Source organism: Cydia fagiglandana, chromosome 3 (genome assembly GCF_963556715.1).
Source record: "Cydia fagiglandana chromosome 3, ilCydFagi1.1, whole genome shotgun sequence".
Taxonomy (NCBI): Eukaryota; Metazoa; Arthropoda; class Insecta; order Lepidoptera; family Tortricidae; genus Cydia; species Cydia fagiglandana.
In genome coordinates, this window is record NC_085934.1 from 23,271,767 (window position 1) to 23,292,382 (window position 20,616).

Consider the following 20,616-nt stretch of genomic DNA (forward strand, 5'->3'; position numbering starts at 1 on the left):
GTAGCCCACGCAGTGCAAGTGTCATTTTAAACGTCAAATTTCTATGAAATTATGGCGCATACAACATAACACTTACACTGCGTGGGCTGTCAAATCCACTGCAGACTTTTATTGGTGCGTCTATAGCGTTCGCGTTCAGCCAAACAGTACCTATGTGGTTATTCCCATGGAGCAGGTGTAGAATTTTTATCGCCTCCATAATAGTCCGATTGCCTCCATAACGCGATGCTGGGCACTTAACGTCAGAGTGGCCAACGAGAGCCGTAAACCTGATAGCCCTTAAACCTGTGGTACACGCGTTACCTTGAAGTTGTTTACTTAAGTACGTCCTAATACCTCTAGCCGACCAGACATCAAATCTTGCCAAGACACATGCAACTTTGATTTGGCAAAAATCCGAATTAGAATGGCATGAGACCATTTCAAAGTCCTTCAGATAGGCTTAGATTTTGAAGACCATTATGCGTTTTACATTATTGATATATTGGAAATATTCACAATATGTAGTTAGTTGCGTTCGCTTAATTATTAGGCTGTTCTTCAAGAGCCGCTCGTTAACATCTCACATACTTTTCCTTTACAAAAGAATAAAGTTTATTTAGTTTATTATTTTATTTTATTATTTTAGTTATTTATTATACTAGAAGTTACAACTTTATTGTTACATACATACAATGCTCCACAAAACTACATTTAATAATGGTTTGGTTGTTCTGTTTGACAGTAATCTTAAGGTTCAAATTTGTCGAGGATATCGTGTTACATTATTTCCAATGTTAGTGGATTACTAGTCAAGCCGGTGCGTGCCCGACCCGCTATAATAGTTCCGCAGGGCGTAGCTCAAGGGTGGATACTTGGTAGTTAAAGTTTGTAGCGGAAGGAGCGGGTTCCGGTCACCGCGTGATAACTGCTGTTTAGAATGCCGTTAATTATTTGGTGTCATTGTTATTAGGTAAGTAATAACAACGTAGTGTAGAAGGGCCCTTAACAGGGTACTGATGATAGTAATTATAATTTAATTATGAAATTTAACAATTGCTTTACCTTGAATGTTAAATATAAATTGGATATTTTATCGTACAATCATAATTTAAAATCATGACATTACAGGTTTTTACAATATAATAAAGAAGATTAAGGTTAAACAACACGCGGAATTTCTACAGAACATGGAGAATTTCAGTGTCCTTACCCATTTACATATAAAACCATCCTAGGGGCTACCGGCAACACGTTAATCAAAAAGTAAAATGTATCGGAATGACAGATGCAACGAAATGCGACATGGACATTTTCATACATTGCTATTGGGATTATCTAATAAACTATAGTCACAAACACGAACGCACGAACGGCACTGGTATTTACTTAATGAAGTTAGTATTTAGTGTGATATAACAGGCACTGACAATAATATATGATTATGTCGAATATCAAGTCTGACCGCTACGAACCTAATGAAACCTGCTACAATGCGCTTTGATTCTCCATTTGTCATTATTAATTATTAAAACTGTCCAATAAAGTACACTGTAACAAATGGAATCAATTACCTGTCTCCCCGATCGCTGTTAAAGTAATCTATGGGTCTGAAAACCCTTTAACGGCGCTTTTATTGTCCTCGTCTCTTTCATTCGGCATCTGTGGATGTGCGACCCACAATACCGACGCAAAGCCTAAAGCCGTAACTAGGGTTTGCACGACGGATCCAAAATGTATGGGAAGATCCGCGGATCCGGATCCAGATCCGGATAATTTCATACATTTCGGATCCGGATTGCAAACCCTAGCCGTAACGCAACTCATATCAGCCGAAAGAAGTACACGGCAGGATGAATGCCGCACGGAAGGGTTTCCTTAACGACCGATGATGCGGTATTCATATTCAACAGCCTGTTATTTTTGCCAGATCAGGTCTATGGGGCTTTTCTTGGGTCGGCAATGTGTTTTTGACCGCCAGAGTTGCAAGCATCCATAGGCTTCTGTGTCCTCTTACCATCAGGCAAACAGATGTAAAAGACTGTATTGTGTTATTGTAATGACTTTTGGCACTAATCGCCACTCAAGAACCTTTCTTTGAGAGCAACTGTGTATTCTAAGAACAAGTGCTTAAATCCCTAGGGCAAGTAGCGCGTACGTCAACCTTCCGTGCAATACGTTAATAATAGTAATTTTATTCAGGAATAAGCTGAGTTACTGATAATAAGCTACGTGTTTACGTATGAGCTTCGTGAAATTATTTCATCGCGCCCCACTTCGCTGAAATGAAATGTTTCAGCTGTATGAATTATTTTGATTAAAAATTCAGAAGTTGCCCGGTACATATGGTTTGTATTAAATTTGCTTTTTGGTATGAATTGCGAGTTAGATTCGGTTTAACCAACATTTGTTGTTAGGTAGGTACTACATTTTATCACAAGTATTTAAAATTCAAGTACTTATTCGGTTTCTTAGCTCAAGGTGAGCTAAGAAACCGAGCATACATTTTGCGGCCTAGTGTGTCGTGTTGTTGTTGTTGTTGTTGTTATACTTGGTTGTTGGAGTAACATAAGCCATTGAATATACACATAGAAGTCATTCTTGTTCACATATTACATTTGTCGCTTTTGGGCATTTTCACTTAACTGTGCACCTTTAACGACCGGTTAGCAATCGTTACAAAACTGACGGTCAATGTCAAATCCCACGCATTTTGTCAGGAATGTAACGGTTCGACGTTACTGAAACTTGACTTAAGTCGCGCTTTAAAGTGCAAGTTAAATAAAGTAAATAAATAAATAAAATCACTTTATTTCAGACACTTGTCCATATAATAATTATGCTAATCATATTATAATAGTAAACTTAAACTAAGAGTTAAAGTGAAAATGCCCTTAAAGCCGAATCGATGTCTTTTGCCTTGTCTGTACATGTTTTTAAATATTAATGCAAATTTCACAAATATTCCTTCATTGTAATACATAAAGCAATATTTACCAAGCGAACCCGGCTCCATTGTGCCCGGATCGTTGTAACCGCGACCTCGGGCGGGAAACCCATTTTTACCGGCTTCCTCTGTGATAAATGAGTCAATATTGTACATGCTTGTTTAGAAAGCTGTCATTGCTGGACGGAAACGGTGGGCTAATGGACAGTGATAGGGCTTAAGTAAGTCAGTATTCATTAGTGTTGATTTACGACCGATCAAAAAACTGCCTATCATTTTTTTGCAAAAGTAATCTTTTTTAGATAAGCAGAGATAGTAAAGAGCAGATAGTAAATAATTAAAGGCCGTTATTTATTTGTGTTTTAATTTTTATTGATATTTTAGTAAAACTTACTTAAAGCTTGATCTACAAAACAGTAGTTTATATATAACCTCCTTGATTGGCATGACTTGGAAAAATTGAGAAAAAATAACACGATCCTTAGAACTAACCGATGTCAAAATGGGAACCACGTGGGATCGATACACGATACATTATGACCTCTTTGGCCCCAGCCATGGTTAGAAATAGAGAATATGTTAAAAGTGAGCTTGTAAGTAAAATTACTAACAATGAATGATAACGTTTCTGGTTGAAGAAATGTCACTTTTAACACTGACTGATCATATCCATAACAAGTTAAAATCAAGTCTATAACCTGATATTACAATCAGAATACGCCTCCTATTGTATATAAGAAAATAAACAACACATAGTCGGATACAAAGTCAAAGGACCCTCTATACTGCCATAATCCAAATTAGTTGAGCCCTAAGCCTTTATCGAGTGCTATTAACGTCAAGCCCAGCTCCATAGTAAATGTGTTGTGTAATGTGCAACTTCCCTGCTGCTAAGTTCCCAACAGTCGTTTGACCGCGGCCGCGTCTGCCGACTTGCCCTACTTTCCGCCCTAGGCCTTTCTTCTGCCTCTTGGTAAACAATGACCTTGTGGCTGCTCATTCTGACGACTTTGTTATGTCACTATATTAAGTTAAAAAAGTCTTTGTGACATGAATGACTGTTAATTATTGTTATTCATGGTTATTTGGCAGTAATTACTTAAAATAATGTTTTCATGTACATTCTCCGATTTTTCCGCAGAGGGCTAAGGAATTCTACAACACCGTCTTGAAATATATAAACTAGTTTTAGCGCCAAAATTCAACTACTTTCTACTATAATATCGCCATGCAAATTCAGGCGATCGGTAAAATAATAGTTTGCACTAATATTTATAAATTTGCCTCTTTGTATCTTGTCACAGTCACAAAAAATATTATGAATTCCATAGCTTTCATATTGACACAGATATTGGCAGGTACCTATATCAAATTCGTACGTAATTATTATACGGTACGGTAGGTACTGTGTACCGAATTGTCCCACTTTCCCCCACTGTGCGGGCAATGTTGAACAAACTGGACTGCAAGACAAACATGTCTGCCGTAACATGCTTGCTTGCTCTCCTCCGCCTGTTTGCTAAGTTCAGTAATGTACGGTTCACATAGATCCGTATCTGGAGCGGTATTCGGATTTTTAATACAGGGCTAACGCAAAATTTTAATTCTCATATCGGGTTTTTACATGTTTCAATCAAAGGCATTGCCATGAAAATAATTAAAGACCCGCGCGATGACCATTTCTTCCGTCGCAAGTTTCGCGGGGCGCGCCGTATCTTTTGTCCCTCTACTCGTCATTTCCTGGCTCTACGTCCTCTCTTATCTGTTACGGGTTGGATACATACACAGGGTATTTTTCAATTGAGCGACTTTTACAATGGAATCCCCAAAATCACGAATAATTATCGTCTGTTTTGGCTGATCAGAGGCGTCAGTGTGTGCGACATGCATTGCCAATTGTGTGAATTGATAAGGATAACTCATCAAGTCACTATCGTATCATGACGATATCAATACTCTCACAATTTTTACTATCTGATTACTGCTTCTGTATTTAGCGTGCGTGTGTGGCTGTATTAAGTATATCATTGTCAAAACAACAACATTAAAACAGAATACCTACTTCTCCCCGTCGATGCGGATCGTACTTTAGATAAGTCAACAGTTGCTCGCAGGATTCCCGATGCGGTGTTTGTATTAAATTTAATCATTGTGTGTTGAGGTTTTATGATTTTGGCATTCAAAATATTGCTTTTTTGAAGTATAGGTAGTTTAAAAAGAATCCCTGTTAGTATCTAACTAAATATTATAAATCGTCAGGTGACAACCAAAACTCACTCATTGCTAAAAAAAACAAATTTGTTTTATTGCTAAACACGATTTATTATGGCTCTGAACCTATAACCATACCTGAGATAACTCGGGGCAAGTTCTAGAGATTTAATATCTATAAAAAAGATGTCGATATAATTAAATTCATGTGCTCATAAACATTCTCGATTACTATAAAAAAGTAAAAATTTTATCTAGACGGCGGCAATCAATACCGACGAATATGGAAAAAATATTGATTGTAACATATGTATTTTCAAAACTATTTTAAAATAAACATATATCTACAAGTTTAAATTTGTTTACTTTTTTATTTAAAAATGAGGAAACAATAAGTAATATTTATTTATGTCGAATAACATTTAGATGTTGACAGTAATATCTATATACTTTTTGTCGATAAAATATTTTGCTACATCACTTTCGTATAGATGCCCCGAGTTATCCCAGGTATGCCTATAGCAGTATCAGTTGAAATTTCCCTTAAGGGGGCAAAATGAGGGTTGACATTTAGTATGGGGGAGAGGGTGAGCAAATTAACGACTTTTAAACGGGTAAAGTATCCTCCAATTTTTACATGCGTGTCTTATATGAATTGGGCTACAAACATCGATATATGAAGCCATTCGGGAAAATAAGCATTTTCCTCCGAATTTTCTACGAAATACGTGACACCACGCGGAGGAGGACAAATAACTTGACTAGCGATAGCGGCGCGATTCGGGAAATGAATCAGAGATTAACTGGATACGATATAGTGAAGATATGTGACGTCTCACGGTAAAGGTACCATATGGCGGTTGGCGCTTACGCTATTATAACGGCACTCCAATATTATTGCGGCGCTATGCGACGTAAGCGCCAGCCGCCATAAGGTACCTTTTGCCGTGGAACGTCACATATTTTTACTGTATCGTATCTAGTTAATTTCTAATCCATTTCCTGAATCGAGCCGTAGGTAGTCGCTAGGCGTTTGGTACTCACGTAGTCTTCTATTCTATATTCACATGCCACCGAATGGAGCAAAACACGGAAAAAATAATTATTAAAGACTGAGCTCGTAGGTAAGTTGAAATTTATTGTTGCTTAAAAACAGGACAAATGTGTAGTACCTATTTTCCTCTTAAGATATTGATATTATACAAAATATAGTCACACAATTCCATCTATAATAATTACAGCTATGCCCCTTTGTTTAATTTTATACGTATTTATTTATTTTATTTTATTTATTATATACCGGGTGTGGCCTGTAACACGAGCAAATAATTAAAACATACATTGTACTCCTCAAACGGTGACACTTTAGTTCAACAACTTTTAAAAATTATGAAGTATTTAGACTCCCTATTTTTCACACAAAATAAATATTATCTTCAATGGACGCCATTGCCACGCCATATCATTGTGATTGACGTTGCTTGTCACGCCTTAAACATAACAAAATTCGCAATACATTGCGTCTTAGAATAAACTTTAAAGTGTATTAAAAATGAAACCACAAGTTATTTTTAAAAGTCGCTGAACAAATCTTGGTCAGTATGAGGAGTACAGCCTACAGTTTAATTTTTTGCTCATATTACAGGCCACACCCGGTATAAAGAAGAGAGTGAGTTAGGTGCGAAAAGCTCAAACAAAATGTTAACAGCTTATACTTATTAACATATAATGTTTTTCAAACTCGAAGGGTAGGATGACACCTGTCATTTCAATACAATTTTGCGAGATTTGGCGTTTTTAGGTTATAAATTATATGAAGAGGACACTGGGTGACCGATAGTCTCCACGATGACGTAGATATAGAGAGGGAGCGCAGGGCATTGGCAGTGCGTTATAATATGTTGTCTCGCAGGTTTGCGCTGTGTAAAGGGAATGTCAAAGTAACGCTATTTAAAGCGTTTTGCCAGACCCTTTACACGTGCAGCCTGTGGACAAATTATACTTAAAGAGCCTTCAATGCCCTGCGCGTCCAGTACAACAACGGGTTCAGGATGCTGTTGGGACTGCCTCGTTTTTGCAGCACGTCCGGTATGTTCGCGGAGGCGCACACTGACAGCTACGGTGCGATAATACGCAATAGAACTGCCTCATTGATGCGTCGCGTGCGCGACGTGCGTGACAGTTTCAACAGCCTCTTGCGCCTAGTTAGAGTCGCCTGCTTGCGCCTTCTGAAAGCACTGGGACGATGTGCATATGGGTTCCAGAGGCTTAGTATATACTTAAGTTGTTATGATTTAGTATAATTTGTTTTGTAATTTTAGTATAGGTTTAAGTAATTAACATAATAAGGTGTATGCGGGTAATACTGAATGTCGGATAATTCCGAAATTCAGATGAAAATCACCCTTAATTCCATCATAATAAAAGTCTCTTTTCGGAATTATCCGACAGTTTTCGACATTCGGAATTACCCGAGTAAACCCTACTAAGGGAATGTATACTAACACTATGGACATGGTCTGAATTAAATAAATTGATTGATTGATATGTCACCTTACCCTTCGAGTTTGAAAAGTGTTATAGTTAAAAATTTACAATCAAATTGTGTAAAAATATTTTTCAATAATAACAACATCCAGAGGCCCAGAGGGCAATGAAGACTACGTCTGTATGGACTAGCGGACCTCCACTATTTTCTTAACAATATGAACGATGGTATACAAGTCCTGGATGTATGAAGTCGCCAGGAGCGAACGAAGTAAAACGAAAAACAAAAGAACGGGACAAACAACAATGGCGGGCTCACGGATGTCTGGCGCCTCTTATTATATGTAGCTATCCTCCATTTTAGGGTTCTGTCAACAGGGAACCCAGAGGTCCACCCCACACTAGCGTCTTTTGAGTGTCGACGTCTAGTCAGCGCTAAGGAAAATTGCGTCGCTGGCCAGTTGCGCCAATGTTGCGTCAACCAGCCATACAGTTGACTAGACGCCAACCATATGATCACTGTTTCACCATGTTTGTTCGACACTGTGGCTTAACTAGCTCATGGAGCGCTAGTATAATAGTCGCCGTTAGATATATTGGACCGGATAAGGTGCTCAAAATATCTGAACATGCACTTTCATGCAGCCATTGGTAAAAATATGTAATGGTTTTTAATGAAATAAAGAATTTTGTATTTTTTTGTATTTTTTTTTTGTACTTTAACGTCAATCGCTCTCGCAGACTTCCAAGATACAGGCTCAGCCTAGTTTGGAGTCTGATAGATATTTTTCTGCACATATATACAACTCATATGATAATAAATTATTTGTATTTGTATTTTTATCGTATTTAATTCCATCATCTTGACGGAATTTATGTACACCTGGGCTCGAACGTACGATATTCGATTTAAAGTCACTCGCATTACCGCTAAGCCACCAATGATACCGTACCATAGTTAACAATAGAATTTTTGTCGACAATACAGTGTTTTACATATATGATTTATAACCACATATATTTGACCTTGTACGGGAACGTTTCCACGTGAGCGCCGGCACAAGATAGGCGCTCGGCATAATTTCCCCAGGCGAGAAAAATGGAGCGATTGCCTTTATTCCACCGAGTTACGAACGGATAAAAACTGCGATTTCAACGCTCCAGCTTTCCACTACAAACGTTATTCGGTTTTTCTTTTTTATCGACTTAAAAATAGTTGATGATGGAGCTCAAAAATAAAAAACGGAACCTTATCACTCGTGCGTCTGTCTGCCCATCTGTTACAGCCTATTTGCTCCAAAACTACTGAGCACAATCGGGCACATGTAACGTAAATAAATGTTTTTTTTAATATACGAAATAGTTATTTTTCTATATAAAGTGCAGGAAACCTATAAGAAGTGCATTCAAGAGTGATTCGGATGTAATATAAAAAAAATACAAAAAATATGTAAAGTACGGAACCCTTGGCACAAATCCGACCGATACTTAGCCGGTTTTTTTAAGATTCAGAAGATTCATCAGATCAGGTTATCACGTATAATGTTACAAACTTTACCAAATACGTTTGTATGGCAGCCGTTTTCAGTGCGATAAGAAACCCCGAGATTTTCCCACTTAACCACGTCGGGCGAGGGATATGTATCGATTCAGCCTATGTTCACAAAACCTTCGACCGTCAGCTTCAGCTGGCTACTACTACCACCGAGAGCCTAATCAAGATGACAATCGTTGATAGAAAACGCCAATCAAAACTTAAATAATGTATGGAAATAGTCACGCGACTATTAGCGTTTCTCGACGTACAGTCACCTGCAATAAAATGTTACACAACGAAAACCTCTGACACGATCATATTTGTAGAGCCATAAGGGCCCGTCACATATTTTTGCGACCTTCGAAGAGTAACATATTATTGCAGGTGACTGTACGATTGTCATCTTCACTACACGCCATGTTACGGAATAGTAGTTTATGTGACTATTACATATGAAAGGCTGTTTACTTAAACAAATATGGGTTGCGCCTGGATTAAATGAGTATTTAATTAAATTATATAAAAAAAAATTGTCTTGAATCGCGTTTAACCCCTGTTTGACCATTCTTTAATCAACACCGATGGTAGCCGTACAGGCGACCCGTCAATCACACGGCAGAATCAAACGAGACTCAAATAGCAGGCAAGATGAGTAGTTCTGGGGCAATAATGGAGCAATTAATGTCACCGATTGGGTAGGTTAGAGGCTGTAATGATGTCGGAGGTCGTCGGCTTATCTATGGGACATATCCTTGCTTAAGTATATTATTTTCGGTTATTGGTATATTTTGTGCTGTTCTTTTTCTCCTGTGTTGAGCAGTAAAGTACCAGTTTATCAATCAGATAGTCTGTAGGAGGTCTGGAAAAATTCACCGCTTTAGGCAAGATTAGAACTTGTCACTTTTAGAATACTGGACCAATCGCTCTTAATCAAACGAGCTACCGAAGCTTAGCTACTAGAATCGACTTTTCATTATAAGTATGACTCTCTATCGCTAATGCATATTCAAAAGGCGGATAGCAACATTTCCATTTTTAACCGACTTCCATTTCATAGAAGGAGGAGGTTCTGTATTCGGTTGTGGCTATTTTTTTTTTTCTATGTACGTTCACCGATTACTCCGACATCCGTAGTCCGATTTGAGTAATTCTTTTTTTGACCGAAAGGAGCTACCTCCGAGTTGGTCCCATTTTAATTTGGTTCTGTTCTGATGATGGGATCCATGAAGAATTGAGGGAACTCCTCAAATTTTAAAGGCACATGCATGGTGATTTGAGTGTTTTCTTAAGCAACTCGAGCATTTTCTCCCGAAAACCACCACTTTGATGAAGTAGACCTGATGATGATGATTGTTTTGATGATAATGATGATGATTTTTTAAATGTAGTACGTTCACCGATTACTCCGACATCCGTAGTCCGATTTGAGTAATTCTTTTTTTGTTTGAAAGGAACTACCTCCGAGTTGGTCCCATTTTAATTTGGTTCTGTTCTGATGATGGGATCCATGAGGAATTGAGGGAACTCCTCAATTTTTAAAGGCACATGCATGGTGATTTGGGTGTTTTCTTAAGCAACTCGAGCATTTTCTCCCGAAAACCACCACTTTGATGAAGTAGACCTGATGATGATGATTGTTTTGATGATAATAATGATGATTTTTTAAATGTAGTATGTTCAGCGATTACTCCGGCACCTGTGATCCGAATTGAGTAATTCTTTTTTTGTTTGGAAGGAGTTGCCTCCTAGGTGTTTTCGTATTATTTTTGGTTCTGGTCTGATGATGGAATCCATGAGGAACTGAGGGAACTCCTCAGTTTTTAAAGGCACGTGTAAAGTGATTTCGGTGTTTTCTAAAGTAACTCAAGCATTTGCTTCCGAACACCGCCAATTTGATGTAGTGCAAGTGTAGCCTTACCACGAGTTTGACATTGACATATTCGCTAAGTTACCGACGCTAACGTCTTCGTAACTAACTTTTTATGCATCTCGCTCGCACTAATATGCCAATACGAGCGAGATGCAAAGAAAGTAAGTTACACACACGCTAGCGAATAAATCAATGTCAAACTCTTGGAAAGCTGGTAAGGCTACTGATCGGGGGTTAGGGTTAGGAGTTAAGGGGTCGGGGATAAAGGGGTCGGGTAATGGTGGTTGTAGGGCTGCTGGTTCAGGGCCGAGGGGTACATGGATCAGGAGTTGATACGCTGTGAGGTAGAGTGATCGGGGGGGTTGAGAGATTGGGTCAGTGGCGGGGCGGAGGATGGATTTAGTGTAGTGACAGGAATTGTAATTTCCCAGACGGACTCGAGAAAATTCCTGATTACATATTTATTAAAGTAGATACACGAATTTAGTATTAATCATGATGTTATTTTTCATTCACGCGTCGCGCTCTTAACAATGCGTTAAAACTAAAAATGGAAAAATAAAAACTTTTTACAAAAAAAAGAAAACCGACTTCAAAAAGGATGAAATAAAATATTATCCATTTTAAGTCTATGCGTTACCAACTGATATGTTTGAAGTCGATGTTCGCGTTAAGCCCGGCCGCCTATACAACCCTACTTCCTCAACCTCCGAATCCGCTGTCACATTCTAACTTCAAACCGTAAGTAAAGTCATCCCCAACCCCTGATGTTGACATTACTTCAAGTAGACAGTATATTAAGTAAAGTAGTGTCATCCTCGCAAAGCCAGGTCCTTGGAGTCCCTTCGTAATTTACTGGCAATTCCCCAGGCCGGGTATCGCGAATTTTTATTATTTGCACCGTGCCGGCTGGCCGTGGCTGGCACGGCTCCCGCCGGGATCCTATCTACGTCTGGCTTATTCATAAGAGCGATCGGCTCGACCAGCTTATTTTTATGCTGCTCGTTATTTGCGATTTTTGAACGCATCATCTAGAGGGTTTATGGAAAAGTTTATGTGGAACAACCGTAGTTTTTGTAATTTTTGTGTTGACCACATAATACAATAATTAGTTTAGTATACACTACATATTTACCTGGCATGTGCAACTAAGGTTTAAAAAAGCTATGGTCCATTTTACCATAGGTATCTTATTTAAAACGAACCCTTTATTAATTCATTTATTCTTTGTCCTCAGGTAAGAACAAAATGGATCAAACCGCTCAGGATAGAGGCAACGAGTGCCTACGTTCATATTTGGACACAGGTCTCTACAAGGCTCTCTTTAAGGTAAGATCGTTCAAAGCTTTGGAGAGATGCTAGCAGTAAGTATGTATATATTGTACAATAACCCCACGGTATGTAGGGTACCAATACGTCAGGATTTTCCCTATCAGGTCGTTTTTCGACTTTTGTCATTTCGCAATTGTCAGGGTTTTTAGAACCATTAACTAACTTTTGGAGCAGCAGCTACACCATAACGGTGGTTGGTGGCTACAGCAGACTTCGTAAAACTTCGAGTTATGGAGGCCTCATTAAAGATACCCTGGTGGTGGGATTTGCAGAAATGACCCTCCGAGAAATGTCAGGTTTTTTGAAGTCGCACTTTCATCAGGATATTCTAATTTTTCATATGGCAACGGTACTGCGATGCGACCCGCGGCTTCGCGAAATTATACCTTGTCCAGGCGCTTTTTCTACTATTTGATTTTTTTTTTATTAAATTATGTGGTGTGGATGAAAAATTTAATCCACTTTTAAATCCACAAATTTAATCTACATTGCTGAGACCATACCTATTGTGGTGTAGACGCAAACAAGCCAATTATAACAAGAATTTATTCTTTGATTGTCTATGAATTAATGATTGTCGATGAATGAGTGAATGATTATGAATAAATGAATATTGAATGTTGGTGTAGATGCCGGAGTTTTAACCAGATTATGTATCCATCATACAATCGGTTCTTACACGTAAACTCTTGAAATGCTTCATCTGCCCATTATCTTAGGTATACATTAACGACAGCCTGTTACATCACGAGAGCTGTTAAATCGATCATAAAAGCCGTCGGCGATGGCGTGTTCCAAGAATTCATTTTGGTGTTTTATGGCTTTTACGATTTTATTACTGTTCGATGGGAGAATAGCGAATCGGCCGCAAAGTTATGCTGAAAAGCGATCGAGTCCTTGAACATAACAAAATCATACGATAATTGTTTTTCTGTTCTATTATTATTTCCAAAAACATTCCGTTTAAAAAAAAAATATATATATAATATTAAAAAAAAGGATTTTATAAATGTGTCAAATCATTTTGCACTTCTGCATTCAAGGGTTCGAAGTAGAATAGGATTCAAACCAAAATATTACTTTTCTAATCCGCAAAAAGATAAACGTGATAGTCAATCAGTGCTAAAGTACTTACTTGCGTATTTTTACATGCAATTAATGCATCATACATGGGTTATCTTTTCACAGATTAGCAAAGTAATATTTTGGTTTTAATTAATATGGATTTCCGCAAAGTAACGCCTGATTATATTCACTGTAGAATAGGATGGTCTGTATTGCTATACATAGTACTTTACACGTATCATTGTGTCCCTGCTGATATTCACCGATGCCTCACCCCCGCGCCCCTCCCGCAGTAACCGCAGCGAGGCAACTGAGCAGATAATAGATACTCATTACTTAAAGCTCTCGCTATCAATTATGAATCTAAACGGATGCTTAATGCTTATTCAAGTTTATAGCACCTTTTCTCTCCTTCTACGTAACGTAACGTACGTAATATAGTAAAATAATATATATTTGTTAAAGTCCGGTCTCTCCTCGTGCCTCATAAATTTGACCCTATTTTCAGTATTCCGTTTTCTGTTTACTTCGCTGGTTTGAATCAAAATACACCGTTGCCCTTGATTCGAGTCGACAAGGGCCAGCAGTTCCCATCGCTTGCCAAACGCTACCACGAGCTTGACACTGACTTGGCACTTACATATTCGCTAGCGTGTGCGTAACTGACTTTCTGTTCATCTCGCTCGTACAGGCATATTAGTGCGAGCGAGATGTATAGAAAGTAAGCTACGCAGACGTTGGCGAATATTGCAATATCAAAGTCGTGGTTGCCGGTATACAAACAAACAAGCAAAGGGTCTGCCTGATGGTAAGCGGTCACCATAGCCTATGGATGTTCTCCAGACATTATGCCACAGCTCACTTGGGGAGCGTGAAGTCCGCTAGGCAATCGAATCTCAAGAATTGACACAAGTACTATTTTTTACGAAAGCGATTGCCATATATATCTAACCTTTCAATACAGAGGGGAAACTAAGGCCGTATTAAGATTAGTCTGGTTTCCTCACGATGTTTTCCTTCGCCGAAAAGCGGCTGGTAAATAAGTATCAAATGATATACCTATCGTACATGAATTCCGTAAAACACATTGGTACAACCCGGGCTTTAAACCCGCGACCTTCGGGTTGAAAGTCAGGTTACCACGCTTTAGGTAAAGGGAATTTACGGCTGGTTATAAATATCAAACTAAAGGTTGTACCGCACCGAAGCGGTGATCCGGGGAGCGTTGAATATCCCTACGACTAAAAACCGCAGGTAAATTCTCGCCTCGGCGATGCCATGGCGACTATACTGATTTATATTTAGGCTAGTTTGTAAGATTTGCATGCTGTGCAAGGACGGCTAAGAGGATGGACTTTCTTACTAATATAATATACCAACTTTTGTAACTCCTTTTTGTGCAAATATATTATAGGGGCGCCATAAGCCTTCAGTAAGAAGTGCATATACTTGGAAAAATTCGACCTATGCCGCTGTGGCCCGGTGGCCGAATAGCACAGGCACCTGCCGCGATAGCAGAGGACGCTGGTTCGATTCCAGCCTGGGGCACTGGAGGCCTTGGTCACTTTTTCTTAGTATATGACATTTATTTCAGTTTATAAATTATTATGAATTCTGAATTATGAATGATTATAGCTTAACTGTGACCAATAGTTATAGATCTAGAGAGAAAATCCCAAGAATTGGCTCACGTAGGTACGGTACCGGTACGCAGGTTGTCGAGCAAACCCCATGCCCCCCAAGTGAGCTGTAGTAAAATGCCTGGAGAATGCTAGGAGGCGATGGCGTATCTTGTCGTTCGTGTCGTTTCTGTCGGACATTACCTTTATATTGATTGTCACTGTGACAGGGCACGAAGTTACTGCCTCGGAACTGTTTCATGTGAATACGGACCGGTAAGACCTTCGAACCTTCAAGAAAACAGTGTACTCCCATCTTAAATGCTGGCAACGCCTCTTGTGTTGCGGGACACCTGAACGAGTAATTGCTTACCATCTGGCGAATCGTCTGCTCGTTTGCCTCCTTTATCATAAATAAGTTTTTTGCAAAAATTTCATTTTAAGTACAAGCTTTTATCGCTGACGGTACTTTTCTTTCCACTAGCAAGTAATGCGGAATATACGGGTACAGTAAAAAAAGAAATATTGAGGATTTGCATAGCTAATCGAATTTATAAGGAACAGCTGATTACTTATATATATCGCCAATTTCATATATAAGTAGGTAATAGCCCCCGTATGTAGTAAATGCGTGTTCCTGTGGCATAAGACAGTGAAGCCGAGAGGGTAATGCAGGTGCTGGGCATCCCTGCGTTTCCTTAATTCCGTCCCAGGCGGTGTAATGTATGTTACACCATAAATCGTCTGCAATAGACGTAAAGGCCAATGGTGATGTAGTAAATTTTTTCAAGACCGTAAAGTTACCCTTAAAATATCCGTTCCCGTAACGGAAACCTATATTTATAACTTCCAGTTAAAATTAGCGCGTATGCCATTCTAGGAACCGAGAAAACGAAATTGAGATAGTGATGTGCGGGATTGAAATGTCTCGCGCGCGGCGGCGCGGCGACACATTCACCAGACATTTGTTACTGTATAACTGGTGTATCTTGGTCTTGGAGCTGGTTACAATCGTGAGTAGCTTAGTTACGGTTACAGTGGTGGTTGGGAGGTTGAAGTTGGCGCATGCGTGGCGGGCGGGGGTCGGGGAGGCTGTGCGGGGCGCAGCCTCCGGCCCGGAGCTGCACTCCCGTGCCGCGAGCCGCCCGAATCGATCCCGGGCAGCGCGCCCTGGCGAACTCGCGCCGCCGTCGCAGCCCGGCAGCCCTCGTGCTTACATAACGCGTGTTACTGGTCAGTGTTGTGTACAACTGTGACGGTATGATCTCCAGTTGACGGATCACGTGAGACGTGCTCATCAGCCATTCACATTGTCATTGTAGTCAACCTTGTAGCTTCATCTTATAGTAGTTCCATATGACAGAATACACTTTACACGTTAGATATACCTGTAGTTAAGTTACATCTCTTTCATTCGGATATAGACAGGTGTAGCGCTAGTAATACTAGTTAATTGACAGTTATTCTGAATGTGCCAATGTTTTGGACGAAATCGTTGCATTTGAAACCCTTATTACTATGATAAAAGCCCTAATTCGTAGAATAATATTTGTACTACAAACATTAAAGTTTTTTATTAAATATATGACTTGCTTTTGGCGCGAACATTTGAAGATACTGAGTAAAACACCTATCAAAACAATACATGGCATTGCGATACAGTTTATTACTATAGCATAGCATAAGTATAGCATACTAGCAGGATTTCTGTAGTACATAAAGAAAAGATATGACAAATATACAGAATAACATATGATACTCTTAATATGAGATATACAATATTGTATACACATAAAGTACCACAAGTTTTTCCCTAACATATTCAACACATACAATAAAACCTTAATATAATTATTTAACTTTATAATTATATTGTGTCATTATATGTGACGTTTCACGGTAAAAGGTGGCGGCTGGCGCTTAAGTCGCATAGCGCCGCAGTAATATTGGAGCGGCGTTAATAATAGCGTAAGCGCCAACCGCCATAAGTTACCTTTACCCGTGGGACGTCACATATAGGTACATGAACGATATGAACATCATGAACATTACCTATCGCTAGAGCTGTCATATTAGGTACAATCACATTTATCTACTATAAGAGAAATATAAAAGCCTTGTAAAGAGAGTAACTATATAAGTTACTCTATGTATTGCCACTAAAAAGTAAACTCTCAGATTACCCCCAATATGGGAACATTTTCACTTGGGTTAGTCTTATGGGATATCCATCATTTTATGCCAAACTGTCAATATAAGCTTGTTTTATCCAGGCACGACATAATCGACGTAAGCCTGTCAGCTGTCATTTCAATAGATATGCGCCCCGGTTCGGTCCAAGTGGCAGAGACAAAAGCCCGCCGGCTCGACACCGGGCGTTTTCACCCGCCGTCGCTTGCTCGCCAACCGGGCCGTGTTAGGGTAGGGTATCAGTGGCGAGAGTCGAGCGGAGCGTTCGGTGTGGCGTGCAACATGTCAAGCTCCCAAGTGTCTTGTATAGTTTGCCTTGAGGCAGCTTGCATAACGCTCCGCTGCACGCCCCGGTACGCTACGCTGATCGGTATTCGATAAGTGTACGATATTCAAAATTAATATTAAATTGAAACAAACCTAATAAAACAATTTGAAAATTACATCACACGTCATAGCTACCGTGGAAAGAGACCAACGTCATAAAGTTGTATACCTACTAATCGAAATGTAGTCATTTTAGTGTACCGCACAAAACTTTGGTCGCGGACACTTATGGGATCACTTCGGTCTTGCAATTTTTTTGTAGGATTCTTAATTTTACCATTACCATTCGAATTAAATGGCGTCTTCCTAAACTACAAGATTTATACTGATGCTTTCTAACAATATATAATATACGGCATAAAAACTATGCCTTTTTTAGTCTCCATCCTGTAGGTTTCAGCGTATTTATCATTTCATCTCAGACACAAACGAAATGAAAGTCAACGTCCGTAATCAAATCACATACAATTTTCATACATTCAAGCGTGTCCTTGAAATGCCATGACACAAGAATACACGAGTAAGGGCTGATAAGGGAGAGATAATAAGACACGAAAGAATATATTATGACATAGGTATTTAGGTACTTATAATAAAACTTGCGGGTGTCTGCTACGAGTATATATTCAATGTCCTCCAGAGTGACGCGGCGAAATCGACGCCCAGGTAAAACTTGGTTGATTTTGAGTAAAAAAATACACTTATTTTACTAATTATAAACTGAAATAAATGATATAAGGTCAATTTGGGTAATTCCTTCATAGACGCCGCTATATTCTGTCCATGAGCGTATATTTCTTTAATTTTCAATCGTATGAAAAAAAAGCGGCCAAGTGCGAGTCGGACTCGCCCGAGAAGGGTTCCGAAGTAGCAAGTAACATAATGAAATTGCGGTTTACGATTTATGACGTAAACTACTTACTAGATCTCGTATAAAACAATTTTCGGTGGAAGTTTGCATGGTAATGTACATCATATACTTTTTTTAGTTGTAGTTTTTTTAATTCTCTTATTTTATAAGTTACAGAGGAGGGGGGCACACATTTTACCACTTTGGAAGTGTCTCTCGCGCAAACTATTCAGTTTAGAAAAAAAAGTGATATTAGAAACCTCAATAGGTATCTTTTTTGAAGACTCATCCATATACCCCACACGTATGAGTTTGATGAAAAAAAAAATTGAGTTTCAGTTCTGAGGGTTTTAGTTCTCTATCCATAACGGTTTCGTTTTTTGCCATTTGACTACGGAAACCTAAAAACCGATTACTTTTGATTGCTGAAACAATTGCTGCTTTGTCAACGAAATTAGGTATCAATATTGTTTGTTGCTCGAGAGAAACACTAGTGGACGGAATAGCTCCTATGACGGAATTAGCCACATTGACCTTACACTATTCTCGTAAGGGCCCCCCCACATCTGGCGTCTTTCGAGCGTCGGCGTCTACAATTCTATGGCCGACGTCATTTTCCATAGCGCTGGACCGACGCCGACAGACGCCGACGCTCGAAAGACGCCAGATGTGGGGGGGCCCTAAGTACTTCGTTGTTAGGGTTCCGTAGCCAAATAGCAAAACATCCGTTTTATTCTAGATCAGACGGTTTATTTCTTGTTCATTTTCTAGTTTCATTATTCATCTTTCACTCAAAGTGACACGTCTGAACAAAAAATGAACCAAAAATGAAAAATGAATTCATTAGTGAAAGAATCCAACAATTTTGGATATTTTCATTCGGCATCTTTCACTCGCACTTCGAATGAACAAAAATGAACAGTGTGAACACAGAAATGAACGTTCATTCGGATTTTGCATATTTTTCTTGAATCCTATGGGTATACTACCTACTATCTAGACAAAGATAACGTAAAAACAATAAAATGGTGTTCAAGTAGAACGAACCAAGTATGATATATGGTATTAAAACAAGTGAGTACCTCTAGAAAGGTACTCTGTATAAATATCCCAGAGTTCCAAAACAATCGCCAGTAGCAAGGTATCGCAGTACAATTTGGAGTTTTATTCGGCTAGGTATACTGATACTGACTCTCATTAAAGTATTTTCTTTCGCTATTAACGGTCCTATAAACCATGTAACAATTATAAACCATGTACGATCATTTACATTATTTTGCTTTCATTAAGTTAAGGAATACATACAACATTTTAGAAAGAGTTTTTAATTTGCAATTTAAAACAACACGTAAAGAACTTTTTCACCACAATAGCTCGGAAAGGCTTACTTTGCACTTCAAAAACTGATAGCAAAGTTGCATTTTATTCACATGTGAGGCAAAGTAATCAAATGCAAATTTTGTGTTATTTTCTTATGTAGGTATGCATTGCCACTGCAAAGTCAGTCCAAACTTTGAATGTAAAAAATAAAGGATTCTTTTTTTGTAAATACATAAAAAGTATGTACATTAAAACACATTTAAAACCGGGTCTATAGGTAGTAGAGGTACTATCCCTAAATAAAATCATGTACAAAATCGCATATTGTAGACGACACCCGCCTAAATTCATTTTGCTCGCGGCACAAGTATTCAGAATGTTGCCAAATGGCAAGTCATGATCAAATTAAAGTTGTGATTGATAAGTCCGTAACGCGATAAAGAAACTTGTGTTTTCGGTAGCCGAGGGAAGTTGTGACGTGTGTCACGGCGCGGCGTCGTGACCGTGTCGTGACAATGGAAACTTGGCGTGACTTGTACTCAACTTTATGTAGTTTAGGACTTGTATTCAAGAAGCCTTTGTACTTGTTTTTTGACGGACCTTATATTAATGAAGCCTTGAAATTAGAGATGTCAAAGATTGTGTTAAGGTCATGACCTGACGTCAAAGATATGTTAAGGTACACTTTTGTATTAAGGTGAAAAGTTAAACATATCTTTGACGTCGACTGTACCATCGCCCACACTGTTAACTGACAGTTCGTAAACCTTATTACAAATGGCATAAGAATCAGTTAAGAGTGTTGCTGTTTGTACTTACACTTTTCGTTACTTCATCAACTACTAAATTTACCAATCAAAACATATTTATAACTAAACTTTT

The 20,616-nt window shown here is 38.8% G+C and overlaps 1 protein-coding gene across 5 annotated transcripts in view; it reads left to right on the top strand.

Moving 5' to 3' along the window:
* LOC134680395 (solute carrier family 12 member 6) overlaps positions 1–20,616 on the top strand; it is a 524,938-nt gene that overhangs the window by 399,702 nt on the left and 104,620 nt on the right. The window contains exon 1 of one of the 5 annotated variants that reach the window (XM_063539521.1): positions 16,100–16,280. The exons of the other annotated variants lie outside the window; for them this stretch is intronic. The gene's annotated coding sequence lies outside the window, so the exon portion shown is untranslated. Of the gene's footprint in view, positions 1–16,099; positions 16,281–20,616 lie in introns of those variants that run through there. 5 annotated transcript variants of the gene reach the window in all.